Raw genomic sequence first — 25193 nt, 5'->3', positions numbered from 1 at the left:
CTGCATCTGTACTGTCAACGTGGCACGACTTTTACTTTCCATTAAAATCAGAAAAGTCTGTACCTCCACACAAAGAGAGAGCAGAGAAACATCTTTAGACCCGCATCCTCTAACACAACTGCATCATGCCCTGAGCCCCTAACCTAGGGTCAGTCTCTAAAACAGAGAGAGAATCAGGATTGGTAATTAGTAAATAAATAAATTTTTGAACAGGGGGTTAAATAATGATGTTAGGCTGGTATTGAGATTTCAGTGCTAAAAGAAAGAAAGGAAACTCTAAAAGAAAAGAAAAGTGACATATATCTAATCTATTAGAAGAACTGGAAACACTGAGGTTTCTGACGGCAACAATAATGTGGGGGGGAGGGGGGGATGAAAAATGTAACACTTTCATTGTTTTCCCCAAAACATCATTTCCTCCTTTTCCTGAATGTATCTGTCACATATCTTCATTCAAGTTCTACCAGTGTTTAAAGGAGACGTAATCAAAGTTTAGCCTTGTTGGGAACATATGTGCTCACGGAGGATGTGTTTCAAATATATAAATGACTATATCAGAGACAAACCTAGAATAGAAATTATTTCAAACCAAACATCCAGCTCTATGTGTTCCTGATCTAGAGGTCATTAAATGACAGATGGAATTAATATAAGAGAGTGCTGAGGAATAAAGGTCTTCCTTAATTAAGATTTTCCAACAGAACCCTGATAATGTCAGTTGAACTCAATGTTTTGTCTGGCTAGCTCCACATCAACTATCACTGCCGCCTCCCATTTGTGATGTTTCCCTGGGGAGAAGCTGTTCCCCTGCATCAGTCATTTGCACAATCAGCATTTTATAGTGAAGAGGGCAGTCATCAAATTACAGAGAAATTAAAGGTCATTCCTTATCAGGAAAATTTTGGAACAGAGACAAAAGAGATATCAAACCATGGATTCTTCCTAAATTAGATGAGCAGGCCCCTGAACCACAAAATTTGATAATAGCCCCAAATGTATTGTTTTCAGGCAAAAACTGCCCTTTTTAATTTTTGTAAGCTATTCTCTTTTTCTAGAGACTTTCTTGGAGATAATATTTTGTTCAATTTGATTATTACCTACTAACTCTTCATGTGTAAGAATAAAACATGGAGTTTATTGTGTTAACAGCTAAAATTTACAGAAGGTAAGTAAAGCGCTGATGGTGAAATGTATTAGTCAGGACAGGGTAGGCTATGCTATAGTAACAGACATTCCCTAAAACATGAGTGGCTTAACAGAGCAAAGGTTTCTTTGTTGCTCACATCACAGACATATGTGTGTTGGAAAGATCTCCTTAGTGACTTTCATAAACTGTGATTCAGAGTTCTTCCATCTAGACACACTGACATCTTCAAAACATTGAACTTTGTAGTCCCAATGGGAAGGGAAGAGAGAACCAGGATGAGAAACATAAACCCTTAATTGATTCAGCCCAGAAGTCACACAAGTGACCTCTGCTCCTAGTTCATTGGTCAAAAGTCAGTCTCATAGCAGGGAGGATGGGAGATGCATCTTCCTGATGGCCAGAAAAAAGAAAGTAAACGCAAATCACTGTCTCTGCCACAAGAGGCATGGGCTTTGGAGTCAAACGGCTGAGGGATTGATTCCTATAGCATCTTGGGCAAGTTGCCTAACCTCTCTTCATCTTAGTTTCACCATGTATAAAATGGGAATAGCAAAATACCTTTCAAGTCTGTTGTGATGATTAAATCAATTATCTGTATCGATTACTTCACTTAATGCTCCATATATGACAGCCATTGTTACTACTATTCAAATAGCTCAAGGTTTTTATAACTGACCCTAAGGCCAAAGCGGATTTCAAGTTCAACATCAAATGATAAGACTTTTCTGCCTTTTAAAATCATTCTGTGTGGATCTGAGCTTGTGCACTTTCAAGCTTTCTTCACCAGATCAAACTCTTCACATACAAACTTCCACCTTTAATTTACCACAGCTCTGTCTTCTCTGCTTTCTAATGAATAATTCAATGCAAAGTTCCTCGGGATTTACCCTAATTGTTAACCTCTGGAGTTCTAGTGTTTGCTTTTTATTCCCTTGTTTGTGCCTTTCCTTTTCTCTCACTCTTTTTGGAGAAACGGATTGAAAGCATTAGAGAGAAAAGTCAGTAGATCAAATACCTCTTTCTTTCGAAAGGTTTACTATGTTTTCAGGAACCAGGTTGAAAAACCTAGAACCCCTCATTGTCTTAATAGGCAGTGGAACCTACATGACAACATTTTTATTCTTTCCCTTTCTAACTTTGCCTTCCCTCCTTGAAGACCTCAATTTAACACAGGTATATGAACGTATCTTCCGCATTAAGCATTACTGGATCAAGATGCAGAAGACAGATCCATCTTCCATCTTTCAACTCCCTATTTTGAAACAACTACATGGAGTCTTACCAAAAAGAGTGGATAAGAGCCCTAGTGTTGCTTTTTCTCATTATGCCTTTAAGATTTGATTCACACTACAAAGATCTGTCAACACAATTGTTCAGGTGGCAAGAGAGACAACAGCTGCTGCCTAACTAGGAAACTGATATTATTCCTGGAGTGTGTTTCCTCCTGCAGGGCTTGGATTAACTCAAGATGGATACTTTCTCTCCTGTGCTTTGTTACAAATCATTTGTGGTAGTACCAGAGGTATTGCAAAGAAGCATTCAACACCAGCAAAGGAGTTATTTAAAATGAAGTATGAAGCATTCTGACTGCTTCTGGATTATCTTTGCTGTGTTCTTAATGAATTTTTTAAAAGGAAGTAGCAGCTTTTCTTCTATTAGGGTTCTTGAAAATGTGCTTGTGCATATATCAACCTTGGTCAAGACAAAACTGTTGAAATACTATCTTAGAAAATAGGAATCTATCCACTAGACACAGTTCTTTTTTAAAATTTAGTTAGTATTGTTTTCTCATCACTCAGAGACAATTCTGAGTTCGATTTTCACAATGCATCCTGGGGGCTCTCTGGTACTTGATAGAGCATTGAGCTCCCAGCTACTGCTTCTGTAATCCCATCTCTTTCTTCTTTATCTGCCCTCCTCCACAACTGGGAAGAAAAGTTCAAACTATTTTCTAAACCATCTGATGAATGCCTAATGCTCCAGGGCGGTGGAGCCATCAAGAAGACTCAAGGACCTGGTTTTCAATGGAGTAAGGGCAATGAAATTGTGCCCAGTTTTTCCTATAAATCCATTGTCTTCAGCTTCTCCCATTCCTGAAATCATCTTGCACCTTAACTTTTTCCTTATATAAGGTGATTTTGCTGGGCCACTGTAGATATCTCTTGGAATTGCTCCTGTTTATCATAACTGATTTCAAAACTTCCAAGGGTAAGTGGCAAAAAAGAGTCTCTCATGATTCCTGAACTCCCTGTGACGGGAGTGTGAGATGACACATCCCAGAAATTATTGAATCTTCTCTCTACTGCTTGCCTCCTTTAGAGCCTCTTTATACTCATCTGAACAAGAAAGAAACAAGATAACACAGGAATACTTTAACTTTGCTGTGTGTTACTTGCTAAGAAAGCGCTTTGAGAATGAGTTTGAGTCCTGAGCAGATTTTATGCCAGCTGCCCCAGCTCCTCTGAACATGCTAAGTTTGGAGCCAATTCTGACCACATTCTAACTGGCCTGTCATTCACCTGGAAATATGGCATCATCTGGATCAGATCTTAGAACCCAAGATAATAGACATAGCAAGAAGGAGCTGCCACCATCATGTACCAACTATCTTTTTTTTTTTTTAAAGATTTTATTTTTTTCCCTTTTTCTCCCCAAAGCCCCCCAGTACATAGTTGTATATTCTTAGTTGTGGGTCCTTCTAGTTGTGGCATGTGGGACGCTGCCTCAGCGTGGCTCAATGAGCAGTGCCATGTCCGCACCCAGGATTCGAACTGACGAAACACTGGACTGCCTGCAGCGGAGCGCACGAACTTAACCACTCGGCCATGGGGCAGGCCCCATGTACCAACTATCTTTTATGGCCCAGAAGGGGAAGGGGTCTGTTTAGCCACATGTCTTGGACAACTCATTTCTCCTCTCTGAATCTCAGTTCCTTTTCTACAAAATAAGATATTCCTAACATGTTCCTCAGAATAGCTCAGGCATGAATTAATGGTTTTGCCTGTTATATTCTGCTACCTCATTTCTGGGATAAAGTGAAAATAGTAAGGAATAAAAGAAGGGAATGTTAATCAAGTTAATTGCAGATATCAGTTGGAGACAGCCATTGGGTAAAATTACACAAGAAAAACTCTGTGAGTTACAATGAACGTCAGGGATGGCCCATCACATGGAATGTAATTTAAGGAAAATCATGGAAACCAACTTGCCTAAATGTACCTTCTCTATCAAACTGTCCCCGGTACCTCAGTTGAGGTCTTGAGCCCTTTAAAAATCCCAGCATACCTGAGAGGAGGAAAGCTTAGGTAGTAATGCTTTAACTTTAGTGGGCTCATGCTTTCAGAACTCCACAAAAGTTTCCAGAGTTTTCACAAGGGACAAGACAGGATCCCTGGCCCAGAGGAAATGGGTAGCTACTAAGAGGGGTAAAGAGAGGAATGCAGGTTTGGTGGAGAGAGGAGAAAGGATCATAGTTACTGGAAAGCCAGATATAAAGGGGGGGCCAGATCACAAACATATATGACAAAATTCCAGGTACTATTGACAGAGGAGGGGACTAGGGCTTCCAAAGAGACAGCCTTCAATCTACTGGTCTAAGCTTCCTAAATGCATCCCAGATTGTGTCCAGGGACACAACTGATCCAAAAGTCTGAGTAGGCCTAAATACATAGTTGGTGGTTCATTGGCCTGAGATCTGACAGAATGCCTCAAATGCAGGGAGTTAGACAATTCTAGCACCTCCTTACCTAAGGCTTCCTCTGGTAGAGAAGACTAGAGCTTGAGAGCAGCTCCCTATGTCACCAGGCACTTTTGCCCACTCCTTTCATTGAACACCCTCATCATCTTCTGTGATTCTATAAGGATTTCTGTGCTAATCATACTGGGAGATCAAGGCCCATCTCAATTTTGGCCTTACACTTTCATAGCAAGTGGTCCATTGCAAAGAATCCAAGTTAACATTTAAAATCGAAGCTCTGAACATACCGGAATGGGGAACAGAAAGGAAAATTCATTCCTTCTCTAATCTGTTTTTGATCTTTCTGTATCTGAAATAGTATTTAAGAATTTTCAGTCAGGATTGTTTTTTAGTTCTCTCATGCATATGGGAAATTGTCCCATGTCCTGGAGCCTCAGGCAAACAAGCAGACTGTCAATTTGCTAAAGCAGCTTTTTCGTCCCTGAGATAGCTTCACAAAGTCTGAGTTCTGGGCGCACGATAGAGTTTTAAGGCCTAATAATAAGGACAATAGCTGGCATTTGTTGAACACTTTCTATACGCTAAGTGATATTCTAACTGTTTTACGTCTATTTACTTATTTACTCCTCATTACAGATCTCTGAAGTAGCACCATTCATATCTGCATTTTCCAGATAAAACAGAGCCCTAGCGAGCTTCAGTAACTTGCCCAAGGACACGCAACTAGCAAGTGGTAGCACCGTGATTTGAAAAGAACCAGCCTTACTGCAGAGCTTAACCACCTTGCCACTCTATCTCTCATTGCTTATACCTGCTGCTAGGTTTCCTTCAGAAACAAGGAAACTTACCTGTTCTTTGGCCAACAGGCTCCAGTAAAAACTGGAGTTAATGTTGAACATCATTGGGTACTATTTCCCAAGCTGTATTCTTTAGAATTCTATTCTCAAGGACATCAATAAACAAGCTGTGAAAAGGGGGATCTCTGCTGAAACAAGCTTGACAATGCTAAATACTATATCCTCTTGAGGAGAGGATACAGGTACAGTTCACACGAGCATTTCAAAAGTGATGAAGAGTCCTGCAGTGAAGAAATTTCTTTACCTTTGTGAAACTTGGCATGTGTCAAACATACTTGACAATAGGAGTATTTTTGTTTTCAACCATGCATTAATTAACATTCTAAAGAACAGGATTTGTGGAACTTCAGCTTGGGGAAAGTTGGTTTACAGACACAACAAGACATTCAAACTGTTCTAAACCTGGTTTATGGGAATGTGGACCCTGGTCCCTGAAGGGAAACTGAGAAACTAGCCCCTTCCCAGGCAAGTGAGGCATAGGAAGAGTAGGATCCCACTCCAAAGGGTCAGAGGCAGGGTCTTATAGCAGTAGTTCTCAACTGGGAATGATTTTGTCCCCGAAGGGACATTTGGCAATGTCTAGAGACTGTTTGTCACAACTAGGGATTGCTACTGGCATCTAGTAGGTTGTGACCAGGGGTGCTGGTAAACATCAGACAACGCGCAGGACAGCTCCCCACAACAAAGAATTATCCAGTCCAAAAGGTCAATAGTGCCACTACTGAGAAAGCCTGCCTTAAAGGAAAAAACTCCATCTATTCCTGACTTATAATTAGAGAGGAGAGCTGTCCACTGGACTATAAATCCCATGAGCAAATAGCCGTGTCACCAGCACATGGCACTATTCCTATCACATAACAAACACTCTGAATATTTGCTGACTGCTCCTCTAAGCTAAAGGATCCTTCTCTAGCCTCTGTGACGTCTTCTCTACCAGAATCTTAGTGCTTTGGGAACTTCTAGCTGAAGGAAACCCCTGAGACAAGCCTGTCTAATTTAAGGCCTTTGGCTGAATTGAATCTTAGAGGGCAACAGAAGGAGATGCTAGATTCAGGTATCCTGGTCAGCGAGAACATTTCTGTGACGTGCTCCACATCACGAGGAATGTCTGGGAAACTGTGCCTACCATTGAGTGCAATGACTGGCTACAATAGTCAATCAGAGTCTCTTTGTACTGGGAGACAGTGTTTTACTCCCTCATTTTGGGGGCTTTTAGGACAAGAGTTTCTCCAACCCAGAATAAATAGGAGAATTTGGTCTACTGGGTTTGGAAGGAACAGTTAAATTAAAGCTTCATGTTAAGGAACTTGGCAAGTAAATAAACCAAATGGGAATAGACTGAATTGTGTCCTCAGAACACCCAAGAATTATGTTCTATTGTCTTGGGAAATCACCCAGAAGCCTGGGAGAGGTAGATTTTGATAGTTTGAGGTCAAGCCATTCCACAGATCGTCATCCAGTGTTACGTACATAACACTGTCCTTGGTGCCACAGATTCCCCCCACACTCAGGGCACATATGTTTGTAATGGATAAGGTTGCAGCCTCTGAGCATTTAACTTCTTACACATTCCAAGTTTGGAGTAACTGCACTGGGAGCCATCTGCCACTAAGCGTCTGGTTGGATTTGGACCTAATCCATCTCTGCCAGGTGCCTGATAGTCACACACTCTGAAAATCCCAATGCCAAAATTATATGTGAATCAACGACCTGGGGTTCCAAAGTGATCCAATTAAGAAATATTTTTAGAACTCAGCTTAATTTTTCTAAGGTTTAAACTTCAAGGATTATTATTACATAATCAGTAATCTTTGAAATGAAATCCAATTGGATATACTTTTTAAACTAGAGCATCTCTCACCATGGTTTGGTAACTTTGTTAATGTAATTTAAATGGGTCTATCCATACTTTTTTTTAATAATTAATACAATTTCGAAGCATCTTTTTCAGCATGATAGTATTCAGAAGCACTTGGTTAAAATTAGTTGATGACTGGGAGATATTACTTTGTTGTATTTTGTTCTGATGATCAAATACATGAACTGCTGCATGTTCTATACTGCCTTTCAAATAGCAGTCCAAGAAACACGAAATCTGCGGGCTGTATACCTATACACTCAGCACCACAATAGGTGACCATTTTGTCTCAAAAATAGGCTTTTAAGTTTTTGAGGAATAAAACCATGTCTTCCACTTCTATAGTGTGCTAAACATACAATAGGTATTTATTGAACAATTCATAAGGTAAACCTAAATTTCATCATCCTGTGACCTTACTAATAATAAACGTGGGAATAATAGCTGATGCATATTGTGAACTTTAAATTTGCCAGACATCATGCTAAGCATACTTTACATGTGTAATTTTTTCCCAGTTATCATCTAAGATAATTTCTGACGTACCTCCATTTTACAAATAAAATAACTGAGGCTTAGAGAGGTTAATAAATTTTCCCAAGGACGCAAAGCGAGTAAGTGGCAAATTGGAGTCACAAACTCAGATCTATCTGACTTTGTATGAGTACCACTTGCTAATCAATTGTGCCGCTAGAGCTCCCAGATCTGTCTGACTTCAGAGCCCACTGCCGTAATTACTGTTTTTCCCCAGCTGTGAACACATCCTTCTTCTGGTCTTCTATTAGCAGCAGGCCTTGTGAGAGAGGATTGTTATGTATTCAATTCCAGACAGCAAACTAACATTTTAAATAGTATATGCTGATTGTGCCAGCTGCTTCCTGGGACATCAATTCTTCTATTCCTTTCCTGACTTGGTGCACCATACCAACTTCTCTTAAGGGAAAAGTTGGACCCTCAAATGTTCAAATGCTCACACCAGGCATCCTGAGTTCTCTACAAAGTCAGAGGAGTCACTTACCTAGTGACAAACTAGGAACACTATTTAGATAGTCCTAGGAGACTAAAAAAGTGGCACAGAGGTAAAACAAGTGTTCACAGACTGTTCAAAACATCTTAAAGACCATAAGGTTCAATCCTCATTCGACATATATGGGCTCATGAGGAGAAGGGACTTTGCTGAACTTACACAGCTAGTTAGTGACAGAGCCAAGACTGAATCCCCATTCTCCTCTCCATGAGGACCTATTTCCATCACATCACATTCCCCATCCCTGAATTACTCCAAGGCAAACAAATACCAGTCTTTTTTGCAGGGTGATCCAAGGATTTTTCCAATGACCCTTCCTTCATGGAGATGTCTAAAAATGGAGAAAGGAATTATTTATAGCCCTTACTTCAAGGTGCTTTTCAAATATCTAATTATCCAATGACCCACACGAGAGCTAGAGGTGGAAAAGGACAGTGGACTTGGCTGCGTATTTTGTAATCATTCATGTGATGATCCAAACTCTAGCACTTAGACAATGAATGCCCAGGGTGAGGATGCTAGGAAGTGAAGGCAAACATCTGTGACTGTCATTTAAAGATATGCTGAGGGCAGGAAAAAAATCTTTGGACAGCTTTTAACCCATTAGAGGTAGGTAACCAAGTATTCGATCTCTAAATGACATGAGTAAACTTCACAAGAGTTGTCTGGGGCAGATTTTCTTTTCCAGTCCAATTTATTTTAAGCGTTCTTTTGGGCTTTCTAAATGATATAGTATAAGAGAACACAATTCTGAGTTGTGTAAGAAACTTCAACAAGCAGCATTTGTAATACAGTCCACGAGTCTTAGAAATGTTTCCATCTACCAAATTAGACTATTTCCATTTGTCAGACCCTGTAACTTGCTTTGCGAGATGAATGGACTGAAAGTGCTATGGCTGCTTTTCAAGGCTTAAATTCAATGTAGGTAGCATTCTCCTGCCCAGGTCTAACTTGGTTTCATTGCTCTGAGACTATAGCCTTGCAGTTATTATAGCCCAAAGAGACAGATTAACTGTTCTGGGAGGAACCAGACAAGACAAAATCATAGATCCTGGGATCTGGCTTCGGGTGTTAATAGGCGTGGGCCAGAGGGTTCTTACAAAAGAATGGATACAAGGAGGCATAAAGAAAAGCACAGAAATCATTCAGAGTGAGAAATGTTTCCATTTTTTCTTTTCCCCATTTGAGCCATTTTGCAAGAGAGAATACCATCAGAGAAATGTACTTGACCTTCCCTAAGCTTGAGGCACCATCAAGCGATGGAGTGATGATAGCAAGAGTCTTGGCCTAGGAGCCTCCACTAGAAATAATCAGAAAGCACCAGCTTTCCAGGTCCTTTTCTCACTGGTGTGGTTCTGGGATCACCTGATTGAGTTCTTCTCCAGCCACTAAAATTTCCCTTTATCATTGCTCAGGCTACTTCTCCATTCACGCCCTTCAAGCTCCTCTTCGCTGCCTTCTATCTGCCCTCATGTTCACCAACTGACACCATGTTCTCCTTCAGAAATTATACCCCTTTCTGTGTTACTGCTCCACATGCTGCAAAACTGGGTGTCTACAATGAGTCACCCTATTAACGTCATTCCTTCCAATTTCATGTAGACCTTTAGAATACACCCAACAGCTCATTTTCTGCCTTTGATTTCATATCTAGCAGCATGAGCTCAATAAGAAAAACTTTGGCACTTGATTTTGTCACATTGGTTTCATTTGTTTCTCATAGGATTCCTTGTCAATATTCTCATGTCCATACATAAGACCACAACAAAGGCAAAGAAAGCTTACAGTATCTTTAGAGCTATAACTCTTCATTTCATCTCTCTTCTCCTCTCTACTCCCTCTCTCTCTCCCTTTCTCTCTCATTCTTTCACTTTCCTTAAAAACTCATCTTTTGGAAGTCTTGGGACACATTCTTCCCAGCTGTTGAACTAGAAGATAATATGCATTACATGACAGTAGAGAAGCTCAAATAATCAGCCTGTTTTCTTGAACTGAGCCTGACCACTTAGACTGTTTGTCATTCCAGGGTAAGCTCCCTGCCCATTAGAACATTATTTGGTATATTCAGAAAAGGCTCTTTCTTCCTACCTTCATCCATGCACTTACTTCCGGCAATCCCCTTGGGCACTCATGCAAATAAAACTTCCAATGGCTTTCCCAAACATGCATCAAGGTGCCAGAATTCCAATAGCATAGCATTAAAAAGCGACTTTCCCCTCCAAGTGTTTTGCTCTGTATGTGACTTCGCCAAATGAACCATCTTTCACAATGAATTAATTTAAGGACCATCACAAAAGTACGTGTCTGTGGAATTGATAAATTGGCTGTGCAGCATATCTTGGTCATGAAGACCAATAGCTTAGGGACAAAGTTTAAGAATTCTGCAATTTGTAAGAAACTGCATATTTTTTCCATAACCAAAAAAAAAAATGCTTCATGATGTCTCTCTCAACCTAACTAATAGCCTTTATTATAACATCTCTCATTTGAAAACTTATTCTTTCCTAAATTGTACTTCCTTGGTGTTTTTAGTTTATTAATTTAGTCAGCAAATATTAGTAAGTATTTATCACAAGCAAGGCATTGTGTCAAGTACCTGGATTCAAATCTGGCTCTGATATTTATTACCTTACTCTTAGCTTGTTCTAAGGATTAGCAGAGATAATAGGCTTAGAAATTAAGTGTATAGGGAGATGACTTCTGGATGGTGGCCTGAGAAGCTCCAAGACCCTCTCCCCAGTGAAACAATCATAACTGGTAAAAAACAAACAAAAAACTCTGGAAATGGATACAAGGGAATACAGCAAATGAAGAAATATTTACATAAGAAAATCTACCAAATCTTGGTAAGAACAGGAAGAACCTGTGCATTTGAGTTACAACCTCCCCCATCCCAGTTCAGCATGATGGAAGCTCTACTCTGCTCAAGAACACAGGGCTGCCTTTCCTCCCAGCTCTCAATTGAGGGCTATAGTATCTCCTTAGGAGTGGCAGGCTGCCAGTGTTTCCCACCACTCCCCTCCCCTGGCCTTGATCTGTATTGCAGTAGTTATATTCCAGACAAAAACAGTTGTGAGTTCTGGGGGTCTCTTCCTCTAACTAGCTCCCACTAATAGGGTGGAAGGCTCTACTCCAGGCTTACAAACCTTCAATACAGAGCACCCTCACTTCAGCTTATTCATAGGGCAGAGGTCCCATACCAGGAGAGACAAGCTGAGAAGACCAGTGGCTGCTGCCCTAGACCAGCATCCTGCTTGTAAAACCAGCATGTCACTCTGAGAGAAATGGGCCACTGTCTCTATACCCAGCTCTAGAGCAGTGGTACAGAGGTTTTCTCAGAGGGAGAGGCAGACGAAAAATAAGGATCTCTGAAGATTTTTTCAAGTGAACTGATTTTATTTGGAAGATAAGGGAAAATTTCTATAATATATTGTTTAAAATGCCCAATATTCAACAAAAACATACAATATATGCAAAAGGGGGTGGACTGTGACCAACACACAGAAAAAATAGCAGTTAACAGAAACTATCTTTGAAAGGTTCCACATAGCAAACAAAGACTCCACGCAGTTATAAGTATGTGCAAAGAACTAAAAGAATTCTTGTTTAAAGAAGTAAAGAAAGATATCATCACAATGTCATCAAATAGAAAATATCAATAAAGAGATAGAAATTATACAAAAGAAGAACCAAATGGAAATTCTGGAGTTGAAAAGTACAATAACTAAGATGAAAAATTCACAACAATACATTTGAGCCAGCAGGAGAAAGAATCAGTGAACTTGAATACAGATCAAGAGAAATTATGCAATCTGAAAAACAGTGAGACAAAAAAGAATGAAGAAAAATAACCTCAGAGAAACATGGGACACCATTGTGTACCAACATGTGCATAATGGGAGAGGAAATAAGAAGAGAGAAGAGGAGAGGAGAGAAAAAAACAGAAAAATTATCAAAGAAATAATTGTAATCAAATTTGATGAAAAGTATTAAACATATCTAAAAAGCTCAGTGAACTCCAAGTTAAATACAAAGAGACTCACACCAAACATATCACAGTAAAAATGTTGAAAAACAAATACAAAGATAAAATCTTTAAAGTAACAAGAAAAACATGACCAAATATTTAAATAAGAATTAATACCAAACATCACAATCTCTTCCAAAAAATAAAAGAGTAAGGAACACTTCCCAACTCATTCTATGAGGCCACTATTACCCTGATACCAAACTAGACAAAGATATCACTGCTACAAACTAAATTGTGTCCTCCCAAAATTTCTTAACCCTGATGTGACTATAATTGGAGATAAGGCCCTTACTAAGTAATTAAGGTTAAATGAAGTCAAAAGGGTGGAGCCTCAATCAAACAGGATCAGTGGCCTTATAAGAAGAGGGAGATATCTCCCACCCTTCCTCCCACCCGCCCTTCCCTCTCTCTCCTCCATGTACTCAGAGGAAAGGCCATGTGAAGACTACGTGGCCATCTGCAAGCCAGGAAGAGAGCTCTCACCAGGAAATAAATCGGCCAGCACCTTAATCTTGGACTTCTCAGCCTAAAGAGCTCTGAGAAATAAATTTCTGTTGTTTAAGCCATAGAATTTGTAGTATTTTATTATGGTAGCCCAAGCAGACCAATATAATCACCAAAAAGAAACCAAACTTAAGTGAAGACCATTATGAATATGGATGGAAAAATCCTCAAGACATTACTATCAAACCAAATCTAACACATATAAATGTGATTATACACTATCCCAAGTGGGATTAGCCCAGGAATGCAAAGTTAGTTCAATATCCAAAAATCAATTAACCCAATACACCATATCAATAAAATAAAGTACGAAAGCCATATGATTGTTTTATTAAGATCAGAAAAACACATTTGACAAATTCTAATACTCTATAATGATTAATTTTTAAAAACACACACACAATCGGCTAGGAATAGACAAAATCTTCCTCAACCTCATAAAAGGAACCTAAAAAAAATCCATAGTTAATACTATATTTAATGGAAAAAGACTAAATGCTTTCTCCATAATATCAGAAGTAAGATGAAGATGCCTGCTCTACCCACTTCTATTTGATTTTTCACTGGAGGTTCTAGCTAGGGCAATGAGGCAAGAAAAAAAGTTATCTTATTAGAAAGGAAGAAGTAAAATCATCTCTATTTGCAGATACATGATATTGTATATAGAACATCTTTAGAAATCAACTAAAAATTATTAGAATAAATGAGTTCAGTAAGACTGTAAGGTACAAGATCAATACACAAAAATCAATTTAATTTCTATACACTAGCAATGAAAAATCTGAAGATAAAATTAGGAAAACAATTCTATTTACAATATTGTCAAAAAGAACAAAATACCAAGGAATAGACTTAACAAAAGAGGTACAAAACTTCTACTCTGAAAATTATAGAACATTGTTGACAGAAATTAAAGAAGACCCGAGCGAACTGAAAGACAATTCATGTTCACACATTGAAAGACTTAATATTGTGAAGATTGCAATACTCCCCAAATGGACCTACAAATTCAATGCAACCAAAATTGCTATCAAAATTCCAATTGGATCTCTTACAGTAGTTGAAAAGCTGATCCTCAATTTCACATGGAAATTCAAGGGACCCAGAAAATACAAAACAATCTTTAGAAAGAGGAAAAAAGTTGGAAGAGTCACACTTCCTAATTTCAAAACTTAAACCAAGGCTACAGTAATCAAGATAGTCTGGTACTGGTGTAAAGATAGACACATAGATCAATGAAATAGAATTGGGAGTTCAGAAATAAATCCTCATATTAGTAGTAAATTCAGTTTTGATAAGAGTGCCAAGACAATTCAGTGAGGAAGAAATAGTCCTTCCAAATAACGATTCTGTAAGAACTGGATATCCACATGAAAAAGAATGAATTTGAACCCCTTCTTTATACCCAACATAACAACTAACTAAAATGGATCATAGATCAAAATATAAAGCTAAAACTATAAAACTCTTAGAAGAAAATACAGGAGTAAACTTTCATCACTTTGGGTTAGACAAAGCCTTTGCTGATATGATAGCAAAAACACAAATGACAGAAAAAAAGGTTGATAAGTTGGCTTTTATCAAAATTTAAAACCTCTGTGCTTCAAAGGACATTATCAAGAAAGTGAAAAGAAAATCCGTAGAATGGGAGAAAATATTTGCAAATGATTTATCTGATAAGTGACTAGAACATGTAAATAACTCTTATACTCAATAATTAAAAGACAAATAACCCATTTCTAAATGGGCAAAGGATCTGAATAGACAGTTCTGCAAAGAAGATACATAAATGATCCATAAGCACATGAAAAGTCGTTCAATATCATTAGCCTTCGGGGAAATGCAAATCAAAACACGGTAAGACACCACTTCACACCACAAGGGTGGCTGTGATCAAAAAGACAAGTGTTGGCAAGGAGGTGTAGAAATTGGGACCCTCTATACATTGCTGGTGGGAATGTAAAATGGTGTAATTTCCTTGGAAAATAGTGCGGCAGTTCCTTACAAGGTTATACACAACGTTATCATGTGACCCAGCAACTCTACTCCAAGATATATACCCAAGAGAAAGGAAAATATATGTCCATACAAAAATTTGTAGAAGATGCTCATAGCAACATTATTTATATCAGTCAAAAAGTAGAAACAAATGTATATCAACAAATGGATGGATAGATAAAATGTGGTATATCCACACCATGGAACAGTATTTAGCAATAAAAAAGAAACAAAGTACTGATACCTACTATGACATGGATGAAAATTAAAATTTTGTGCTAGGTAAATGAATCCAATCACTTAAGTCCACACATTTCATGATTTGACCTATAAGAAATGTCTAGAATAAGGAAATCTATAGGTACAGAAATTAGATTAGTAGTTGCCTATGGCTGGCGGGTGTGGTAGTATGGGGAGTGACTGCTAATGGGTATGGGATTTAGGGTTAGGGACTAAGGAAAATGTTCTAAAATTAGATTGTGATTAGATTCACTTTGTGAATATACTAAAAGCCATTGAGTGGTACACTTTAAATGAGTGGACTGTATTCTCAATCAAGGCATTTTGTAAAATTAAGTACAAAAAACATACCAGATCTGCACTGGGTGTTGTGTGAATGCTATGTTCTTTCTCTTTTCCTTCAGTAGATTTGATGAGAACACAAAAAATGAAGAGGTGGCTCTCACTTGCATATGCAGCTTCCCTCGGTAGACCAAAAGTTACTTGAGGGCAGGGTTCCTCCTGGTCTTTAATATATATTTCATAAAAAGGGTAGTCATTATATTAATGTTTGTAAAATGATGAGTTTTACAACCAGGAGAGCACTTTCAAACAGGGATTAACAGCACAGGTTCTGGAGCCCTACCACCTGGATTCAAGTCCTAGGACTAAAGACACAAACTGCAAAGTCAGACCTGCTGGATTTGTCCTGGCTCTAACACTTTCCAGCTGTGTGACCTGAGATAAGTTATCAACCTCCCCCAGCTTCAGTTTCTTTACCTATTATGAAAATACATTTATATGCCTACATTTTCTCACATTCCCTCTATCAGGACACCCTGCCCTTCTTTGTAGCCAACCTTTGGAATCCTTCCTTTCTCCAAGATCACCTCAGGACCTGTCTCTTCCACGAAGTCTCCACCAACACAACCTCCCAGGCCAGTGACCTTATGGGGTTCTTGTGGAGATCAGAATTGAAATAACACAGGGGAAGCACCTAGAATTGTGCTTGGCTCATACTCTGTGCTCAAAAACTGTTAGCTATAATGTTCCTGATTACTGTTATTTCCTTCCATGATAAACGCTTACTGGTTGGGGGGGTGCTCCCTTCAAAGCTGGCATAACAAATCTTTTTGAGGAACTTGATAGTAGAATCGCCACATCATCAAATGCCAGATCTGATGGCCTCTCTCCTCACTTTCCCCCTCTGTTGCTCTTAAGGGCTGACGGGAAAATAAAGAGCAGTTGTAGGGGGGAGGGGACAAATAAATAGTTAAGAACCTCTTCTAAACATGATCTTGTCACACCCATTTAATAGAAACCTCCAAAAATAAGGGTAATAATAACTACGGCCATCTATTGAACAGCTGCTCTATGCCCTGTGTTATATGCCATGAGCTCACATATGTTAGTTAGTTAAGCAATTGCTCCTCTTGTCCACAAAACAATGTCCACACTAAAAGCATGCCAAGACCTTCTACCATGACACGTGAACATCTTCCCATCTCTCTGTCAGTACAGCACTCATATTCTTCTGTGCCAGATGCACGGAGTGATTGGTCATTCTCTCAGAAGACTTGCCCTTCCCTATTGTCATTTGCCTCATGTGCCTTTGCCATCCTCTGAGCTTGACTGTCTTCCTGCCCATCTCTAACTGTTCATATCCTATGCTCAAATGCCTCCTCTTCTAAGCTGCCTCCCCGATCTTTTCCGTCTCCTCCTACTTCACCATAAACAATCTCTTCTTTTTCTGCCTCTCAGTAGCCTTTGGAACTTCCATCATAAATCTCATGATGTTCCACTTTGTAGCCCTTCTGGACATAACTTCTTGAAGTTAGGGACCTCATCTTCTGAAACTTGGCATCCAAAAAAGGACAGCTGAACACCATGCCTTGCATCTATTAGGTGCTCACAAACTCCTGAAGTGAATTTAAAAGCTGACCATGAAGACATTTTTGGTACCGTGTCTGTGAGAGGCAAATTCTGGTTTTTATCCTAGGGACTAACAGAATGTGCTGTGTGAAATGGCTCTAGAATAATCTTGAAGCACCACCATTTCATCTCAAAAAGTGCCCAAAATAGTGCCTTACCCTTCAGAAATCTCACATTGACTGCCATAAAAATATATGAAATAACATGAAGTGAAGATAGTGTGCCTTCTGTTGAATTTAAATTTGTGACTTAAGTCAAAGGAAGTAGTACTTGGAATAAGGCGTTTGTGAATTCTAAATAAATCAGTAAAAAGAGTACAGACAGAAGATTTTTATCTTCTCAAATATTTCCAGGAAAAGTGGTAAATTGGATATGCAAAGAGAAGATTGAGGAAGCTTTATGCATACACTTCAATCCATCTGCACAACTAATCATATTAAAGGGCCTCAGGCTATGGTAGCAAAACCATGCAACTATTAATCAAGGTTCGTTGCAGAACCACTTACCAGTAGCCAAGACTGACAAAGCCGTGTGAGCGTGTGCTTTGGGTGAGGAGTGTCAGAGTGGAGAATGAGAGCCTTTGATTAAAAAAGAATCACAACTCAAAATACAACATAGATAATATTTCGGTTAATCTGACAATTATGTGACTACCCAAAACTATAGATACTCAAAATAGTTGATTTGCTTACATGTTATCAGTATTTTTTCTATCAAATCTCTTTTTTCATTTTTTCAAAGGAAATAGATCATTCTAAAAAAAAAAATCTCTTTCATATTTGATATGACAAATTGGTAAGAGAAAGGAAGTGAAAAACAGGAATCTCAAAGACTCACGCAATGGAAAATCCAGCCTTGGATATCATTTGACACTGTTTACTCTCCTGCCTTGTATAGTCTCCACCCTCCCCCGTGTTGCTCAAAGCCCTTAACAACCTCGTTTAAGTATTTGTGTCAGGTTACATCTCAACAAACGCAGAGGTACAGAGTGAAACCAAGTTTTAAATCAGTGCCAGACCTTAAAATGGGAGTCTCATCTTGATTCCCGGTACTACTATTTAGAATATATACACAACATGGGCAACACAAGGGGAGTGGTTAACAGTGTGGACTCTAGAATCAGAATTGGAAGGTTTGAATCAGGGCTCTTCCACTTAATTGCTGTGTGACCTTCTGCAATTTACTTAACCTCTCTCTTCCTCAGTTTCTTCATCTGTAAATAATAATAATAATAGCACCAACCTCAGAGAGTTTTTATGATGATTAAATAAGTAAGTACTTTAAAAAGCTGAAAACATTGTCTGGCACATACTAAGCACTGTGCAAGGGTCTATTAAATAAGTACACATGGTAGTGAAACGCCAAAGAGAATAAAGAGCAGGAGAAATGCATCTTGGAATCAGAAGACTTGGCTGAAGAGTCAGTTGTCCAAAAAGGTGAATGTCTAGGGTGACCACCATTCCAGTTTGCCCAGGACTGAGCAGTTCCAGAGACGTGGAACTTTCAGTGATAAAACCCAGGGAGGCCAGAAACTTCAGTGCAAACGTAGATGATGGTCACCCAAAAGGGACTCAAGTAGGTAACAGTCATAGACACCATATTTTGAACTTCTATCATGTACTAGTCAGTACACAACACGTGTTACCTCATTTAGTCCTCCCAACAACCCTATCAGCAAGGTAATTTTATTTTTGATCTTTGGAAAAGGAAACTCAGATAGAGAATAATAAAGTAATTTGCCCAAGGACACACAGCTTTAGAAGGCGTGATCAGTGACGGATCTCAAATCTGCCTGAATTCAAAGCCTAAGGTTTTAAATGTTTCGTTCTACTTTGTATAGTGATTTTAACAAAGCCGCCTCCAGAAAGGAGTGGTTTCATAGATCCGCTTGAAGACAGACCTGGAGTAATGAGCTGGTCAGGACGAACCCTTAGAGCTCGAAGGTCATTGGTCTGGCCACATTGGCCCTGACTTTCCAGACAGTACATGCCTTCCTGGGGGACTTCATAAAGCCACTTGTCAATGCCACAGCGGGGCATTGAGAAAATAAGAAGTCAAGCTCTTGCCAATTTGTTGAAACAAAACATCAGATTAAGTTCTCCCATTGCTTACCCATTTTTCTTTACTCTTTTTCAATAATTCCCTTTCAAAAATGTAGCCCTGTTTTTAGCATAAAATTTTGAAATTTATTTATCCTCCCCATCTTCTTTTTCTTCCATCCCAGCTATAATTTTGCTAGTACAACAGGAATAAAATAAACACAGCCAAACTCATTTAGTGTCTTTTCTTTGAATCTTCATCTCCTAGCCTATTTTTTAGGACTCTTCCATTTCATTACACTTTAGCAATGGGATAATTATGTACCTGGGAGAGGGTCTCACCTGACAACAACATCCTCAGAACAAGCAGGCATAGCTCTGTCTCTGTTTAGAGAAGACACTGAAGCCACCGTGATCATTTCTAGCGGTTCTAGACCACAGATGTAAGTGTGTGGATGGTGTGAATGCCAACGTTTGAACAAGGAGTAAAATAACAACAAATGACCCACACACTCTCTCTATTTGCAGAACCTGTGCTTAATTGATTTAAAATATCCAAGAGCACATACTGTACTGTCTCCATCTTTCCATGCAACAGAGGACAAAAAATGATCAAGGGTAGTTTTAGTTATGGAAGTCTTTAATAATAACTCTGATGTTAATTAGAAACTCTCTTGCTACTGCCAGAAATCTACTTCTTCAAGCACTGGTTTTATTTACTTTAGCTGAGTAGCTGAAAAATATTTCTACACTCTGCCTTTCTTGTAAGTGTATTGGTTATGCTTTGCAGTAACTGCCCACTCCCCTCTTCTAGGAAAAGCTGCAGCCCACGCTCTCAGCCATGTTTCTACTCCTTTCCCCAACTCCAGCCAGAGCTGATCCAATCTGGAATATGGTAAGATACAAGGCAGCGTATTCATTGGCCAAGCAGACTCTCAGAATTTCCAAATAAGAAACATACGGAGGGTACTCTGTTGGTAGTTTCTTCTTTGCAAATAAGCACGTCTGCATCCCCAAGTCCCCATCTTCAAAATGAGGCTTATGATTCCTGCCTATGTGAAATGATGTTTGTGAGAATGCAAAGGGGTGTCATCTCTAAACCAAGATCATTGTATAAAGGCGATGGACTTTTTGTTGTTGTTTTGGCTTTACTGTTTTATTTTATGGAGTAATTCTTTTCAGGTGGATCCAACCAAATTCAGATATTTATCATTTGCAGTTCCTGAAGGAATTTTTCTAACTTATGTAGTAACAACATAAGGTTTACTTAAGAATGGCCAGAGCCAGCCCTGACAGCCTAGTGGTTAAAGTTCAGTGCACTCCAATTTGGCAGCCCAGGTTTGGTTCCTGGGTGCAGAACCACACCGCTTGTCTGTCAGCAGCCATGCTGTGGCAGCGGCTCACACAGAAGAACCAGAAGGACTTACAACTATGTACTGGGGTTTGGGGGAGGGGAAAAGAAAAGAGCAAGATTGGCAATGGATGTTAGCTCAGGGCAAATCTTTCCCAGCAAGAAAAAAAGAGCATTCTCATTAAAAAAAAAAAAGAGAGAGAATGGCCAAATGTGCAAAATGCCATGAACTCGTTTATTTTATGTATATATTTAATGTATGCATATAAAAATACATAAATGCATAGTTATAGATAAGGCATATATTATATATATGCATATATTTATAAATACACACACACATACATATACGTACACACACACAGAACATCCCCACATTACAGATGGTAAACAGTATGACGGTAGTGCCAGAGCTAAGCATCACTAAGGCATTAGTGAAATCCTTAGTCCTATAGTCCTCTGTTTCTACTGGCATGACGCATATAACAAATGGTGATATTGGTATAGCACACAGGTAAGCTGCTCGTTTTCTCAATCTCCAAGTCTGTCCACCTTGACACGATCACTTCCTTCTATCAGGGCATTTATATTCATTTCAGGGATTTCTCAGTCTCTTTGCACCAGTCGGACAATACAGTTTAAACACAGAGCCTTCATCAACTATTTTTGCAGAGCTGAATCTACTGCCATCTCTAATTTGTTACTGAACAAATTCCTGTGGATCTTCTTTAAAAAGATCTGTCCTCCAGCCACTCTCTCCTTTTTCCAGTTTGCTGCAGATGGACCTGCTGCTTTGTCCCTGGTCCTCAGACACAGACGTTCACTCACGTCATAGGCCCTTGTCCTGGTTATGCCCTTTGGTAGCAATACGCTCTCCCTTTTCTCTACATGGCTGACTTCTTGTTATTCACAACGTGCCTTAAATCTGAATGGTTTTCCTTAACCACTCAATCTAAAGCAGCAATTCAGGCCCCCCGTCATGTCAGCCCAATTTATTGCCAGCTGATACTGCGTTTTTCGTATCTGTTCATTGTCTTTATCCCTCTGCACTCCATGAAAGCTCCATTAGAACAAGAACTTGTCAGTTTTGGTCTCAAGGGTCCCCTAGAACCTGGAACAGTACTGGCATTTAGTCAGCACTCAAGTATTTCCCGAATAAGTAAGTGTTAAATAAATTGTTCCCCTGCAACTACCTCCTATCTGGGAATGGAATTATTTCTCTCTAAACTCAGCTTTTAATATGAAGAGAGCAAGTTTCCAGGGAAGTACATCTGAAATTGTCCCACCGCATAGAACTTTTTGACTATTCCTGAGTCACATTAATAAATATCCTCCTGAATTAATAAATAAGTCACCTGGAGTTTGTACTTTACTTCATCTTATTTTTTATGTGAGGGTTATAAAACCACTTTATATATCACAAAGACATACATAAAAATTAGCTTTTTTATTATTATCTATGGTCAGAGAAGGACTTGGTCTATTCATGTTTTCAAAGTATCTCTAGGCCTCCTTTCCCAAATATATCACAAGTGCCTGTAATCCCCAGTCTACTCGTGACCTTAGTTTACGCTATTCAAGCTTGTTAAAATCCAGACTGTAATGAAGTCCTGTTCAGGTCTAAAGGCAATTTCTAAAGTGAAAAATCACACACAGACAAAATTACCCTTGAAAGTCCCTTAAATCACCCATATAGTATAGCACGCACATATGCCATTTCTCAACAAATCAAAATAGTCAGGTTTTTCTTTTTTCCTTCCCCAATATTATTGGAACAGAGAACTATTTTGTCAACTGGCCATCAGACACAGTAGTTGGCTATATTGTAGGAAATTTACATATATTTAAATTTTAGAATCAAACTCAGCTCAGCAAGACATTCACCCAGTGAAAACAGAAATTGAGACTGATGAAGGAAAAACAGATGTGTATATATAATCTGCCATCTTGTTCATGCCTCATCATCCTTACATGAAATAGGATGGATGCTATGGACTGAATTGTGCCCCACGCCATTCATATGTTGAAGCTCTAATGCCCAGTGTGACTGCATTTGGAGACAGGGCTTTTAGGAGGAAATTAAGGTTAAATGAGGTTATAAGAGTGATCCTAATCCAATAGGATTCATAGCCTTATAAGAAGAGGAAGAGAGAGAAATCTCTCTCTTTCTCCTCCATGTAGGGACACAGTGAGATGGTGGCTGTGAGCAAGCTAGGAAGAGAGTCCTCACCAAAATCCAACCCTGCTGGCACCCTGATCTCAGACCTCCAGCCTCTAGATATGTGAGAAATAAATGTGTGTTGTTTAAGCCACCCAGTCTATGGCACTTTGTTCCAGCAGCCTGAGCTGACTAGTACAACGGGGAACACATTACAACTGTCACTATTTAATAGCTCCCTCTTTCTCTCTCTCATATCTTCTTCAATTCCCAAACCCTGTGCTCATGCTTGACTTAAGTCAGATGTGCGTAAGATGCAATTCTTCTGTAACACATTGAATCATAAATGGTCATTGCTACCTTAAATGGAGGACTTGATCACATTTGTTAGCCAGATATCAAGCAAAGCCTAGGAGACTAGAATACATGGGTGCCTGTGAACAAGGAGAAAGGAGTCAAGAAAAGTCAGGCAAAGCTTCTTCAGAGGGAACACTGAAGTGTATGCCAAGTGGTGAGTTTGGGCTTGGACACCTAAGGGGCAGCAGAAAGGTTGGGCACTAACTTCTAGACATTTGGGAAGGAGATTAATAAAAGAAAAAAGGAAAATAAAGATATGTTGGTAGCACAGGAAACTTTCTTGGTTTTGTCTATGGCTATTCATGATCAAAAATCTAATAACTGTGAGAATTGCTTAGTGTGTTATTAATCTTACAGCAGACAAACAGCCCCACTTACCAGCTCTTCATATGCCCTTCTCTATTCCTTGTCTCAGAGGACACAAAGAGAAAATTCACTTCCAGAAATGACAAAGGGAAAAATTACCTATTCTTATTCACACTTATATAAAATTTTAAGTACACTTATGCACAAAGGTAGGAGAATCATCTCCAAAGCGAAATGGTTTTTGTGATCTTCAAGAGGGCAAAAAGGAGCCACTTCATTTGTGCTTTAACAAAACACGATTTTTAAGTTAGAGATATTGGATGCTGAGGATTTGAGATAACTTTTAACTGACTTTAATGGATTCCTTTTTTGAGACTCTGTCCTTTATGGTCGCGTCAAATTTTCAATTTCTTCCATCTTAACTGTCAAAATAGAAAGGATGCTCTGCCCATTATAGTAATTAGTTGAAATGAGGAGAGAGCAGTAAAAGGAATTCAGAAGCCACAGAACATTCGTATTAATGCTGCTTGTGTTTCAAATCTGAACAAGAGGCAGCAATATGCATGCCAAATGACTGAAACATCCAGACGTTCAGTCAATAGCATTCTTTGACACCTATTGTGTGAGGAACACCAAGCCCCACTGCTGTCTGAAGAAAGAAAAAGAAAGACAAGACAGCCCTTATCTTCCAGCCTACGAAGCTGCAGGTCTCAATAGACCAAGACACTTTGGGAAGACTGAAGCCATTCTCACAAGAAGCGGTCATTTTGTCAGACTTGATGACAATTGTTAAGGACTGAAATTATATCTCTCTTATAGACAAATGTAAAGTTATGTTGTCCTAAATTTGAAGAGAACAATTAATTTCAGGACAGTATGATTCTCATTTTTCTTAGGAAAGTCTTGATTTTGTCTATTACCTGAGGCAGCTCAAGAAAAAATATAGCCCATTAAAACAGTTCCTTAGTGCTTTTACAACTGGTAATCTCCCCAGATCAAATCAGCATGAGGTACTCTTTGTGCGACTGTGAGAGGTTTCAGAAAGTGCACTCTGAGCCTGGAACTAGGTGGACTGTCCTACTAACAGGAATCGGATTTTCTCTAATCTTTAACCATCCCAGAGCAAGGACTTTCTTGACAGGCTCTCGTTTTAAAGAAAGAAGAAAATTAACCCACTTTAATAATTCCATGCTGATTTAAAAATAAAGTTTGTGAGAAATTTCAGCACCAATGAAAAGCGTGCTTGACTTCTTATAGAAACATTTTCAGGCTGACATGAGAATCAGTATCATACTAATCAGGGTAGAGCTGTGAAGCAGACATATGTAACAAGCATGGCTCATGGGAGAGAACTATTAACGACTTCATTTTTATCTCCCACTGTCTCTTCAAATTTTTCTTTTGGGCTAGTATTTCCACTGCCTCCACATGAAAATTTGGGCAGTCTTCATTACTTTTCCTGGGTATTCTTAGGTAATAAAAAGTCCTAGAGTCATTTTAAATCACAAAACAACATTTTATTTCAGTAATAAACCAAAAGTCCAAACTTGAATTAAATTAAATTAAAAACTGAAGCTTCTCCCTCCCCACAGATGAAGCCTGTAGGAGGGAAACATATAGTTAGAGAAGGGCAAATGGTCTTCTCTCTTCTTCCACTTTGTGATCCTCCTTCTCCGCCCCCAGCTTAAACTGGAAAACCTGGAAGACAGGAGG

The sequence above is a fragment of the Equus asinus genome, chromosome 4, assembly GCF_041296235.1.
Source record: "Equus asinus isolate D_3611 breed Donkey chromosome 4, EquAss-T2T_v2, whole genome shotgun sequence".
Lineage (NCBI taxonomy): Eukaryota > Metazoa > Chordata > Mammalia > Perissodactyla > Equidae > Equus > Equus asinus.
This window is presented reverse-complemented; position numbering follows the sequence as displayed.